The following is a 15,280-nucleotide window of genomic DNA, read 5'->3' as shown; positions in this document are numbered from 1 at the left end:
GGTATTTGTTAAAAGTTATGACAAACACAAAACCAAGCCACCCGATATCAATAGGTTAAATATACGCTACGAAACGCAGCGGCACGTCGCCGATTCACCGTGTACTTGGCTCAGCCTGAAACTGGCCTGACATGGGCGCGGGGCAAGGAATGGTCACGTTTCGATGCCGACGCGAGTGTCCCTACTGTATACTGGCTATACTGTGATAATACCGAGAAAACACTGTGTTACACCTGTGACACTGGGCCCACAGTACGATTTTGATTCACATGTCGGAGAGTCACACTGGTGTGACATGTCCACAATGCATGTCACACAACTGTGACATGATTTTTTTGTTTGATTTTCTTCTGAATGTGTCAATGTAGTATCTAAATTCAAATACGAAACAAACGAGCTTTATTCCAGTCAGTAAATTAGTAAGCAAACACGGAAAAGTATCTACAAGGAAAATCAAAAATAAAAATAAAACTTACTAACTACTACCTAATTGCAGTGGAATTTCTTGAAACATTGATCAGCGCAAAGGCCAACTTCATTTTGGTTATCATCCATACAAATGGAACATACATACCAAGTCATTTGCCGTTTCTTATTGTTTTTATAAGATTCTCTGCAGCGCTTTCTTTTCGAAACCCTTTTCGTAAAATGCAATTGTTCTGGTCCAGTTTTCTTCTTTTTCGGAGTCCTATTTACCAAGAATGATTCAATTATTTTTTCTCTAGCCTCCAAATACGTTAATTTTCTTGTGTTGCGAGATTTTACATAATTATTATAAGCCAACATGAGTTCCATATTGAAACATCAAGAAGATGAAAAAACACCTTCATATACCACCGAATAGATTTCCTGGCAGTTACATAATAGGAGACCATTTGGTCGGTTCTGTCAATTCCGGACATATTCTGGTTATAATCATGAAGTAGCTCAGGCTTTTCCTTCTCGACCCCGCGTTTATTTGTTATTTTCTTTATATTTGCTTTGTGTTTTGTGGATATTGCTAAAACATCCCTCTTATCCTTGCATTTCAAGACTAAGATATTGCCACGTCTTTGCCAAATATACCCTCCACGTTGTAGTTTTGTTTTGATAACTTTAGTAGGTAGCTTTTTCCTGTTAGCTCTCAGCGTCCCTACTAGATGAGTTTTTCTATCTAATAAATAGGAGCATAATTGAATGCTGGTATAAAAATTATCAACAAAAAGTGTATGGCCTTTTCCCAAGTAGTCTTCCATGAATTTACTGACAACTGCATTTGCATGGCCAACTGCATTTGCATGGCCAACTGAATTGTCTACTGTGAGTTTTCCACAATATATCATTGTATTCAATACAAAACCGTCTGTAGTACACAGGTCATAAAATTTTATCCCGTACTTTGCAGCTTTAAGGTACGCGTCCACTAATCGGTATCGGCACGGACGGTACGCATCGCACGAATCGCATTTCCAATCAACTAAATAGAATCAAATACGACTGCGTTCACCTATCGTCATCGCACTTTGGCATTTCTGATCGGGATTCCAAAGACGAAATCAAAATCCGATCCCGACGATGCGTACCGTCCGTTCCGATACCGATTAGTGGACGCGTACCTTTATTGGGGATATATTGGCGAAAAGACAATCTGCCACGCCAAAGCAAAAGAGCTTCATCCAGAGATAAGTTTTCTGATGGAGCGTATATATTTTTTATATTTTTCAATAAGTGGTCAAGAACCTGATCAATTTTATGTAGTTTGCTTGATTGATCGTCAACATCGCTATAAAAGCAGACACACCTCATGAGTAGCTCAAATCGATTCCTACTCATTTGTTTACCAAATATGGGATGAAGATAAAGCGGATTCTGTCGCCAGTAAGACTTTATACTAGGCATATGGACGTTACCCATCAAAATACATAAAGCTAAAAAACACTTCATTTCTCCTATATCAGTGTCTTCTCATTTACTCAGAGAAGATTTTCTACGTTGACATGCTTGTTTGAATTTATTGGCCCTTTCGTTTGTCCAATTCACAATTTTTGCGATCAGATTTTCGTCAAATATTTGCAAAAATACATCAAGAAATTCACCCGATGGAAAATTCTTTTTCAAACCTGCTACTCCAGCAAAAGGAAAAATGAAAGGGTCATCCTCCGTGTCCGTCCAGTCACCGTCGTTCTCATTTCCCGAATTTCTGTTGGTAGCACTACTTTAATCTACGTTGTTTGCAGCTTCATCGCTTCCTCTTCGCTTGAAGACTCTGACGGCTCATACTCGCTTCCCGAATCCTGATAGGGTTCAACGTCTGATGTTTCCGAATCACTTTCTTGCTGATCGGTTTCTTCATCTGTTTGCATATTATATTCAGAAATGTTCGGTTAATCGTCGTTCATAAGAAGCGCATGCAGCTCCTTTTCACTCAAGGGACGGTTCCTGTCCATTTATGAAAATACGTAGTTGTTCCTAAAAAAAGCTTTCGAAATAACACTGTGTAGCGACCAGGTATGCAGCCCACCGTACAAGCCGGTGTAAGGCGGGTTGCAGGGACTTTAAAGTGACAGACTGACGTTTGACAGTGCCTTTTCGGAAGAATTGACAGAACTGACGTGTGACAAGAGAGGATTAAGAAGGTTGTGGTGGACGAATGTTGTTGTAGTTAGTTTTTAATACTTTAAAATTAGAAATAAAGGATTTAAAACGTAAACCGGCTACAAAGTGGCTGCCCAACGTGGTGCCGGTAAATCCTTTTTCGTGTATTAGTGTTTTTTCTCAGACTTTTCGGAGCAATCTTGTTGATTCTCTGCGTCTGCTTTTCGGCTTAGTTTGCCGCCAATCACCAACGTTTTGGTGCCCTGTTAATGGAAAAAGACAGTTCCCGAACTCAGCGATACCTCAGACGTGAATCTGCAAAAAGCCAACAACCCAACGTTGAATTATCCACCATGGCAACCAACATCGTAATGACACAGGAATTGTTACAACAACTGCTTGCTGGAGTAATGACAAACGTTCCCCGTAACGTGGAACCGGTGCCTGCACTCATACCAGAAGGAAACTTTGTGGACTGCAAATCGCGCTTTTCGGGCAAACGTACAGACAGTGTTGATGCCTTTATCGATGGCATTTCAGTGTACAAACAGTGTGCAAATGTATCTGATGCAAATGCACTTCTCGGTTTATCCATGCTATTAGACAGTGATGCTGCAACCTGGTGGCAAGGTGCAAAAACAACTGTGACAACATGGAAAGATGCCATGGAAGCTTTGCAACATGCTTTTGGAAGAAACCAGCCTCCATATCAAATTTACCGTGAACTGTTCTCCACAGAACAAGGTAAGGAGCCTACAGATATATTTGTGAATAAAGCAAGAGCCCTTTTGTCCAAATTACCATCAGCTGATGAGCCTATACCTTTAAAGAGTCAAATTGACATGATATATGGCCTATTACATAGTCGTATTAGACGAAATGTCCCACGTGATTCCATTAATTCTTTTGAAACGTTAATTACAAAAGCTAGAGCTGTTGAAGCTAACTTCTCAGAAAACTTTGACAGTAATCTCAGTAACTCTTCGCCCAAAGTGAAAGATGAGGAGAAATTTAAACTTTCACGTCCGAAATGCACATTTTGCCATAATTTTGGTCACACTATTGAAGCATGTCGTAAATATGCGTCTACAAAACCTACGGAAGTTGTCAATACTTCCACCTCGAGTTCCACAGCGAAACCCAGTTTTTCTTGCTATGGATGTGGACTTGCTGGTTACCTTCGCAGTAACTGTCCACAGTGCCGAAGAACTCAAAGACCCAGTCCATCTGAGACCAATTCTGTGGATGTTTTAAACCTTGAAATTTGCTCAAGTTCATATTCAAATGAAAAACCCCTTCTTGAGATTGAAATTGCAGGATTGCGAGGCCTTGCTACTGTCGATACTGGAGCAAAGTACAGTATTGCCGGTGAAAAGCTGTATCAACATCTAAAACAAGTTAGCTGTCCCTCTACGAAAATAAGTTTGACAGTTTCTTTTGCAGATGGGGAACCTCGTAATGTACATGCTGTTCGCTTCGAATGTCAAGTACAAGTGCAGAGCAAACTTTTGAGAATGTTCTTTATTGCAATGCCTGAGTATACAAACTCAAAAACATTACTAGGATGTGACTTCATACAAATGTCAAATATTATTTTGGATATACCTCGAATGAGATGGGCCTTTGCAGAAGAACCTGGAAATTTTCACAAATTTTGTACACCACCATCTCAGTCGAATCACGATTGTGAAATTAATATTTTAAATCAACACCTACACCTTCGAGATGATGAAGCTAGTGGAGACATAATCGAGGATGAACAACGCCTGCAGCTAGAAAATTTAATATTACTCAACAATGATGTTTTTGAAGTTTTTTCAGAACCGACTCCGTACGCAGAGCACTCCATAAATCTAACTTCGACTGAACCAACGTCATCGCCGCCCTATCGCATGTCACCTATGAAGAAGGAATACCTGAAAGAGGAGCTCGATAAAATGATTCAGGAAGGAGTAATCGAAGAGTGTGAGTCTCCATATTCAGCGCCAGTGGTTTTAGTACCCAAAAAGAACGGCAAACTGCGCGTTTGCGTGGACTACCGTGCTTTAAATCGCATTACTATTTCTGACTGTTATCCAATACCACGAATGGACGATCTTCTTCATGCCACCGGATCTACTCCGTTTATGTCTACTATAGACCTGCGGTCAGGATATTGGCAAGTGTCAGTGAAACCCTCCGATAGAGACAAAATGCTTTTGTCTCTCCATTTGGCACTCTTTCGTTCAAGCGCATGCCTTTCGGGCTTAAGACAGCACCCAGCGATTCTTCAGAGGTAATGACAAATTTCGACAGGATTACCTGATATTACAATACTTGCTTATCTCGACCGATATTATTATATTAATCGCCATACTTTTCAGAAGCATATGAGGACCTAAACAAGTGTTTGCACGACTGAGGCCCCCAATTTAACTTACTGCTAATCGCGAGAAGTGTTCGTTTTTATGTGCAAATGTAAAGTACCTTGGACACAGACTTACACGTGAAGGCATTGCAGCGGATCCAGATAAAGTTACTGCCATAGCTGAACCTACCCACCGCCAAGAATGTAAAGCACTTACTTAGCTTCATACAAACCTGCCTCCTGGTTTCGACGCTTTATTCCAGAGTTTGCTGGAACGCAAAGCCACTTACGGAATTTGACTAAGAAGAACGCTGTGTGGAGATGGGGACAGACTCAACAAAACTCGTTTGACACTTTGAAACGACTACTTACTAGTGCCCCAATACTGCGTCAGGCCGATCCAACTCAACCTTATGTGCTACGAACGGATGCAAGTTCATACGCAATCGGAGCATGTCTGCTCCGGGGGAGGGACCTAACGAACGCCCTGTTGAATATGCAAGCCGCCTTCTCACGCAAGCCGAAAGGAATTACTCTACAACGGAGCGTGAAGCCCCTAGCAGTCGTGTTTGCTGTTCAAAAGTTCGAGGATACATCGAAGGATGTAAATCCGCATACTCACAGATCATCAGCCACTACGTTGGTTGATGACACTTAAATCTCCAAGTGGACGTTTTAGCACGATGGGCCCTTATTGCTACAAGGATTTGACTTAGATATTGAATATACACCAGGACGATGTAATGTGGTTGCTGATACATTATCTAGGCCGCCATGCACCGAGGAAGCTGAATTTTGTGGTATTTGCTCAGTTACCATCGACCTGCCTAAAATGCCACTTGAAGACCTGCGTAAGAAGCAACTCAATGATCCTGATGTTGTTAAAATCATTAACTGTTTCGAAATCCTGAAATCAAGTTGACCTAAAACGATGGACAGAGCGGGGATTCATTATGATGAATGGCGTGCTTTATCGTTACTCGTCTGATACTGACTCGGAGGACGCTCAACTTGTAGTACCAAAAGAGTATATTTCAGAAATTCTCTTCGAATGTCATGACTCCCCAGTTGCCGGTCATTATGGCCTTGACAAGACATTGCATCGAGTTTCATCCAAGTACTATTGGGCGACTATGAGACGCGACGTCACGAACCACATTAAGAAGTGCATCCAATGCCAACGGTTCAAACCAGACAACAGAAAACCAGCTGGCTTTCTGCAAGACTCCTGTGCTAGCTCAACGATTCGAGGTGTTGTCCGTGGACTTGTTTGGTCCGCTTCCGGAAGCTGAAACTGGAGAGAAGTGGGTGTTTATCATTGAAGACCCTACCACCAAATGGGTTGAACTTTTTGCACTAAAGGTAGCCACCGCCGAAGCCTGTGCACGAGTGCTTATAGATGAAATTATACTTCGCTATGGAACACCACGGCGCGTCATAAGCGATAATGGCACCCAATTCGTTGCAGAAGTAATGCAGTACGTCGCATACACCCTAGGATTCGTACAAAATCTTGTGCCGCTGTATCATCCGGAAGCCAATCCGGTCGAGAGACGAAATCGTGATCTCAAAACGCAAACTGGCGATATTAACGCAGCAGAATCATCGTAAGTGGATATGAACATTTACCATCTATCCGATTCGCGATATAAACAGTGCCCGGACACGACGCAACTGGATTTAGTGCTGCACAGTTGTGCTTCGGTCGGGAATTGCGCACACCGGGCGAAGTGTACCGAGACTTTCGTGGGGTTATCGAGAACGAAAACTTTAACCATCAATCGGTTCATATCTTCGAGTGATTGCAAACAATCTGTCGCGTGCTCGTGAAAATTGCGAACGTCGCCAAGATGCCTCTAAAGCACTCCAGGACCGACATCGTCGTGAAGGCGAGAACTATCAGCCAGGCGAAAAAGTTTTAATAGATGTTCATGCCTTAAGTAAGGCGTCCCTGGGTTTCAGCGCCAAATTTGCGCCTCGTCGGGACGGACCTTACGTTATCCTGAAGAAGATATCAGCAACCACCTATCAGATAGCTGAAGTAGGTAAAACTGATACGCCTTTGGGAACCTATCACGTATCGGCAATACGAAGATTTGTCGGGAATGACGATCCAGATCCACAGCCCGTAGTCCCTATCCGCAAAAGGGGACGACCTAGGAAGAACCACCATTTAAGTTGTTGGATTCTTCCCGGGACGTTGCATGAATCCAAGGGGGAGGATGTAGCGACCAGGTATGCAGCCCACCGTACAAGCCGGTGTAAGGCGGGTTGCAGGGACTTTAAAGTGACAGACTGACGTTTGACAGTGCCTTTCGGAAGAATTGACAGAAACTGACGTGTGACAAGAGAGGATTAAGAAGGTTGTGGTGGACGAATGTTGTTGTAGTTAGTTTTTAATACTTTAAAATTAGAAATAAAGGATTTAAAACGTAAACCGGCTACAAACTGTTTTTATTTTTGCTTATAAATACATACTCGAAAAGACTGGTTAAACTAGAAACTAAACGTTTGTCTGATAGGCATCAAAAAGAAAAGTAAAAATTTTTCTTGGAAAAGTTAACCTTCGTTATTTGTAAAGCTCATATTGCATTTATCAACTTATACATACCAAAAAGCACTATACACCCGTAATGTATATACACTTATTTTCATTGAAAATTAATAAAGGTGCCGCTGCAAAGTGATGCCAAACAGAATACCTATTAAAACAATCGAAAACAATCGAATCGGTGCAGACCACGCGATCTGGTAATAAAAACATGTAAGAACACTCACGCCATCTATGAACGAAGTCGATAAATAGTGCCCTGAAACTTTTACGAGCCTCCGACCACTAAACTTACATGTCACATATATGTGTGACATGAACTCAATTTTGCGTAGAACATACATGTCACACATATGTGTCGCGCGGGAGTTTAACGTGTTAATATCACGTCAATCTTTGGATTATAAGTGCAACAGCCTATACGTCTCACTTACGACATCTTCTCCTATTTCGTCTTCTAAGGCGCTGTCGTTATTATTTTGGTTTTCTTCTCCCCATTAACAAAAAAATTTAAATTATAAGCGTTTGTAGTTTTACAACACACATCGCAATTCATATGAAAAAAGTCATGTTCATGCACTAGCAAAAAGACACTCCCTTGTAGTGATAAGCAAATTTTTTGTAAAACTCATCAACAAAACCTTCATGACATTCAATGCAAATATTCATAATTAAATTTAATAATAATAATAATAATAGCTTTATTGTTCAACGATACACAATTAAAGAACAATCATAGTACACGTGTGATAACGTGCACTACAAGGAAAAAGACAGATGCGTAGGTTGCATAGCTTTTTCCAAAAGCGTGCGAAAAACAGATTTTGACAAACTGAAAATATCAATTTCCAAGATAAAACTATTGTAAACATTACACATACTATATAGCGGAGATTGAACAGCCACACTAGTTCTAGCGTAAACCGTATAAAACAACTCTTTATTTCGAATATTTACTGACCTGGGAACTCGAATACTAATTAACTTTAAAAATTCAATATTATCAATTTCATTATTCAGTAAACCGTATAAATGCATTGTAGTTGAAATCCAACGTCTATTTTGTAAACTTATAGTCATATAAACATTCTGCAGAAATTCCCGTTGGTGCCATATGTAATCTCCCGTAATTCTAAAGTGTTTACATTTTAAATACCTGCTTTGAACCGACTCAAGAGAGTATACGTATTTTTCATATATGGGATTCCAAATAACACAAGCGTATTCTAATTTGCTTCTAACAAGTGTCATATAAAGAAAGTCTAAAACATCTGTTGTATCGAACATTTTGAATTTCTGACAACAAAACCTAACAGTTTTGAAGCTCTATTAATTACATTAAAAATGTGTACAGAAAATGATAATTTACAATCAAACGTAACTCCCAGATCACAAATTTCAGTTACTCTATTCAAATCGTTGGTTACAATTCTGTAGTCAAATACCATAGGAGAGCGAGCATTCGAGAACGAAAGCACAGCACACTTGGATATATTAAAGTTTAAATCATTTATTCTACACCAATCCGACAACAAATCCAAGTCCTTCTGCAAGAGAGTGCAATCATAAAGAGAATCAACCCTCCTATATATTTTAAGGTCATCAGCGTATAATAAGATTTCCGAGTTTTGTACAGATGCAATAATGTCATTAAAATAAATTAAAAACAATAAAGGACCCAAATTACTACCCTGAGGTACGCCGGATGTACTAAAAAAGGTTTAGATTGAAAATTATTTACACTAACAGACAATTCCCTATTTAACAAATAACTAGATAACAGGTTGACCAAACCATCTGACAGGCCATACATTTGAAGTTTTCTTGATAACTTGTGCTGATTAAGTCTATCAAACGCCTTGGTCAGATCTGTGTATATGCTATCAACTTGGGACCTATTAGAAATACAATCAGATATATATTGAGTCATACAGCACAAGTTAGTCACAGTTGATCGTTTAGGAAGAAAACCATGTTGTTTTACAGACAATGCGCCCTCTACATGTTTCAAAATACAATCATATAGTAGAGATTCAAAAATCTTTGCTGGAAAACATAGAATTGAAATTGCCCTATAATTATGAGTAGACCCCTATCACCAGACTTAAATACTGGACACACTCTTGATCTTTTCCAAATGGCAGGAAATATTCCAGACTGCAAACTAAGATTGAAGATAACCAATAGTGGCTTCACCAACTCAGAGATACAACCCCTAAATATAAATCCGGGAATATTATCAGGACCCTTCGAGTTTGACCTAATCTTCCGAGCAACTCCCAAAATATCACTCTCATTAAAAGATGTAATATTGAGGGTTTGGTTGACAAAATACTTATTCTGATAAAAATCATCAAACTCGGTAGTGACTACATCTGTATTAGAGTATACTGACTCAAAGTATCTGGCAAATGCGTCAGAAATTGATTGTCCGTTTCTTAGTGGCTGATTATCTAGAAACATCATGTTAGGTACTGATGAATTGCCTTTTTTGGAATTTATAAAACTCCAAAAAAGTTTGGGATTACTTTTGATATTCTTTTCACATTCACAAATATACTGAGCGTAGGATGATTTAACCAAGGTTGCAACTGTATCTCTGATGGAGTCAAATTTAATCTTGTACTTAAGTTTGCCATATTTCTTAAATAGATTTTTATAGTGAAGTTTATTCTTCAATGCAGATATAATTTCTTTATTGTACCATTTATAGATCTTATCTGAAGAACATAATGGAAATTACGAAACACTATTGATACATGGTGTCGTACAGCACGATTCCATAACCACCAATCCTTATCGCGTTGATTAACATCTCCAGTATTATTTTGGACACGCTTGTCAACTGGAGCTTCATAGAAATCATTCACTTCCTTTATTCTTAATATTGTCACGATCTAATTTTTAGTCGTAACGCGGGGACGTGTAGGCTGGGGTCGTAGTCAAGTTAAACTCAAAGATTGGATAACAAAAACAACAACGTTTATTCATAGAGAGAAACTAAGTTGAAGACTGATTTTATACACATTGTCAGACACAAGTTGGCTTATTTATAATTACAAGTTCGTACTTACATGATAATAAATGCACAAACCATTTTGGACGAGGGTAAGTGTCAGGGTAGAGTTCCTTTCCCAATTTCTTGGCTATTTATTGTAAGGTATTGCGATCCCTTAGTCAGTTCAATTTCTTAATTGCTTGTCTAAGCACTTGGATCATTGTCCGAACAATTGATGACTTATTGCTGACTCGCGATTGCAACACCTTAGCTAGCTTCCGTTCTAAAAAGGTTCGATTGCTTATTTTGCAACTCAAGTGGTCGACGACTTGTTTCGGTCAGTGGCCGATTATTTGCTGAATAAGTAATTAACGAAAATCTACTTGTGACACATTCCCCCGGCCGACAAAAGGTAGTCCCTAGCTTTTCACAATATTAAGAAAGTTCACTATGCAAATCTTCTAAACAAAATAACATTAAATTAATTATACTTTTAAATTTTTAATCATGGTGGCAATATAACAGAAATTTGACACCACAAATTCTAGTTTCTTTCTTCAAATCTTAATATAGAACAAAGAGGTAATATAAAAATATCCTTAATGGATTTTCCCCCTTATTACAACACAAACAAGATTTATCATAGTTACCTGTAAAAACTAATCAACAAAGTATAGCCCCTAGTTTTTCACAGAATTAAATTAAAAATATCCCGTTTCATACCCCAAAAAGAAAAAAAATTATAAAAGAAAACATATAACAATTAGAATAAAAATAAATGTTTTTGTTATTTTCTTACCTCTAGAGTTTGTAAAAAAAAAACTTAATGTCTCTATGCTTTAACACTGAGGCGGGAGACTTTTCACTCGCGATTCACTAATATTCCGCGCACTATTGTCTGTTCGGGGATTCTATCTTCTTTTCGCGGCACTTCACTGCACTAAACACGGCTTCTGAAGACAATTTGGACGGTGTCTGGAGTCTGGAACTACATATCTGTTTACTGCTCTGGACGTGCAAGTGGAACAATTCCCAGAACTGTATTTTCACGATTGCCATGGTGTGTGGTCCGTGATCTAATTAGTGACGAGCCGGAACGGTACTGAATTATATCGGGGTGACCACAAGGGTACACCGCGGGTATCCATTTGCTAGTTATATGGGGCTGAGGTGACCGCATGGATACACCTCAGGAATTATATTTGTATATTATTTCATTATATTATTATTTGTATATTATTTCATTATATTATTTATTTATTTATTTATCATGCCTGAGTGCCTCTGAAGCCGTATCCTTTCTGGAAGGAAAAGATGGGTGACCATGGTAGCGGAAGAGCATCGCGAGGAAGAGCGGGCGGTAACCCACAAGTTTGGGCGAGTCGGGCTACTCCAACTTCTTCGCTGTCGGTAGGGCATGGTAGGCGACCAAGACCTGGTGAAGAGGTATCTGCTGGTGGTCCTCGTAGTCGCGGGGTGCGCGGACGGACCAATCGAAACGAACTTAATTGACACAATGCGTCAATATAACTTGACGGGAGCCGATTTGGGATCATCCCCCGCGGCAGGTCACCACGGCCTAGTGTGTCTATTCCTACCGCGGCCACGATCACAAACCGACTCAACTGTGGTCGCGGTCTGACGTTCCCTGGTTGGTTTTTCATCGTCAGCGTTTCCAGTCTCCTGTGCCCGTTGCTTTTAGCTTTTGCTGATTTCCGTTTCCATTTCCAGTGGCGTGTATTAGTTTTTACCGAGTCTGATCCAAAGCCTTGATCGCTCTTCATTTTGTAGTGGTTTCCTTCTGGCTTCTTCGCGTAGTAACTCCCGTCAGTGTTAAACGCAATAAAAAAAAACGTATTACTACCTACTGCTAATTAAAATCTTAATGTCTAACATTCCCGTTATAATCATAAAATCCCTCGTAAATATATAGGCATATTGATAATAGCCTTAGTTAAGTTATGCACTAAAAAAAAATATAAATCCCTTTGTTTTTCTTAAATATGATATAAACCTATATTATAAATTGTCCATTTGCCTACCACTGGTTTTATTTTGATACATTGTAAAGCCTTACTGTAATTCTTCGAAAACTTGCAATATGCTGATCAAGCTCTGCTTGCTCATATCATTTCATGTGAAAACAGTTAACGTCCTAATATTGAAACTTTGTAATCTTACTACGTGCCCCGTTTGACTTTTATAAAGTCTTCAAGTTACATTTGCAAGTAGTTACATGCAATCGTTTATTTATTACATTTAGCAACTCATATAATTTTTGAATTTGTAAACCCGTGGAATTTAACGCCCCATATTTTGACTACGGTACTTAATTACCGCATATGCTCGTAGTGTATTTTTTTTTTTTTTTTTTTTTTTTTTAAGAAAATGAAACTAATCTAGATGTATAACACATATTGCACATTACATAAACAATTTGGTTTAGAGAAAATGATAACTATAGTGGTCCTTCCCAGTATTAATGTTTAATGACTGATCACTGTTTGTTTAATTGACACAAACAAAATAGGGTTGTTACTGACACTATTTAGTGTTTAGAGATCAGATCTGTTTGAAACTCAGGGACAAGTCATAACATATTTTTATCAGATCACCTAATAAAATGAATCCAATAACCAAATGTATGGTGCATATCGGAATGGAATTTATGTGGTTCTTCTTCATTATTTTGGCTCTGAGAAGCATGAAAATGTTTATAAATATCATTAATAATATTGTCGCAACGGAAATTATCTTTAATGGAGTCATTACCTTACTTATTAATCTTGTTGCACAAATTCTCTCTCTGTTTTTAACTGCAAAACTAGACATGAAATATCTCGAAACACATCGTGTGCAAGGAGCCATACTTCCATTTATTCTACACTCCCACGTGTTTGGATCTCCATGGTCTTCTAACTTTTCACACAGGCTTTTATGATTTGATTCCTCTCTTAGATCAGGATGTATCACTTTGAAGCCTGTTGTTTTAGTTATGTCACACTCTATTGAATCTAGCAGGCATTCATTGTTGTGTTTCAAAGTCAATGCTAAGGTTTTTGTGGCAAATAACACAGCTACTATTGTTGCTAATAGGTTCATCTTTTTCTCTTCAAAAATCTTTTCAACTAATTGTACCTGTTTCTGCTAGTAATATGGAACTCCACCAAGTTGTCACGATCTAATTTTTAGTCGTAACGCGGGGACGTGTAGGCTGGGGTCGTAGTCAAGTTAAACTCAAAGATTGGATAACAAAAACAACAACGTTTATTCATAGAGAGAAACTAAGTTGAAGACTGATTTTATACACATTGTCAGACACAAGTTGGCTTATTTATAAATTACAAGTTCGTACTTACATGATAATAAATGCACAAACCATTTTGGACGAGGGTAAGTGTCAGGGTAGAGTTCCCTTAACTTTCGCGACCGAACCGTTTAGTTTCGCGGATAATTTCTAACTAACCTTCCTTTCCCAATTTCTTGGCTATTTATTGTAAGGTATTGCGATCCCTTAGTCAGTTCAATTTCTTAATTGCTTGTCTAAGCACTTGGATCATTGTCCGAACAATTGATGACTTATTGCTGACTCGCGATTGCAACACCTTAGCTAGCTTCCGTTCTAAAAAGGTTCGATTGCTTATTTTGCAACTCAAGTGGTCGACGACTTGTTTCGGTCAGTGGCCGATTATTTGCTGAATAAGTAATTAACGAAAATCTACTTGTGACAATATCACGTCAATATTTGGATTATAAGTGCAACAGCTATACGTCTCACTTACGACATATTCTTCTATTTCGTCTTCTAAGGCGCTGTCGTTATTATTTTGGTTTTCTTCTCCCAATAACAAGAAAAATTTAAACTATAAGCGTTTGTAGTTTTACAACACACATCGCAATTCATATGAAAAAAGTCATGTTCATGCACTAGCAAAAAAGACACTCCCTTGTAGTGATAAGCAACTTTTTTGTAAAACTCATCAACAAAACCTTCATGACATTCAATGCAAATATTCATAATTAAATTTATAGATCTTATCTGAAGAACATAATGGAAATTACAAAACACTATCGATTTATGGTGTCGTACAGCACGATTCTATAACCACCAATCCTTATCGCGTTGATTAACAACTCCAGTAATATTTTGGACACGCTTGTCAACTGGAGCTTCATAGAAATCATTCACTTCCTTTATTCTTAATGTCACGTCAATATTTGGATTATAAGTGCAACAGCTATTCGTCTCACTTACGACATCTTCTCCTATTTCGTCTTCTAAGGCGCTGTCGTTATTATTTTGGTTTTCTTCTCCCAATAACAAGAAAAATTTAAATTATAAGCGTTTGTAGCTTTACAACACACATCGCAATTCATATGAAAAAAGTCATGTTCATGCACTAGCAAAAAAGACACTCCCTTGTAGTGATAAGCAACTTTTTTGTAAAACTCATCAACAAAACCTTCATGACATTCAATGCAAATTATCATAATTAAATTTATAGATCTTATCTGAAGAACATAATGGAAATTACAAAACACTATTGATTCATGGTGTCGTACAGCACGATTCCATAACCACGAATCCTTATCGTGTTGATTAACAACTCCAGTAATATTTTGGACACGCTTGTCAACTGGAGCTTCATAGAAATCATTCACTTCCTTTATTCTTAATGTCACGTCAATATTTGGATTATAAGTGCAACAGCTATTCGTCTCACTTACGACATCTTCTCCTATTTCGTCTTCTAAGGCGCTCTCGTTATTATTTTGGTTTTCTTCTCCCAATAACAAGAAAAATTTAAAT

Source organism: Ips typographus, unplaced genomic scaffold, assembly GCF_016097725.1.
Source record: "Ips typographus isolate SLU unplaced genomic scaffold, UJ_Ityp_2.0 IpsContig34, whole genome shotgun sequence".
Lineage (NCBI taxonomy): Eukaryota > Metazoa > Arthropoda > Insecta > Coleoptera > Curculionidae > Ips > Ips typographus.
Note: the sequence above shows the minus strand (reverse complement) of the source record.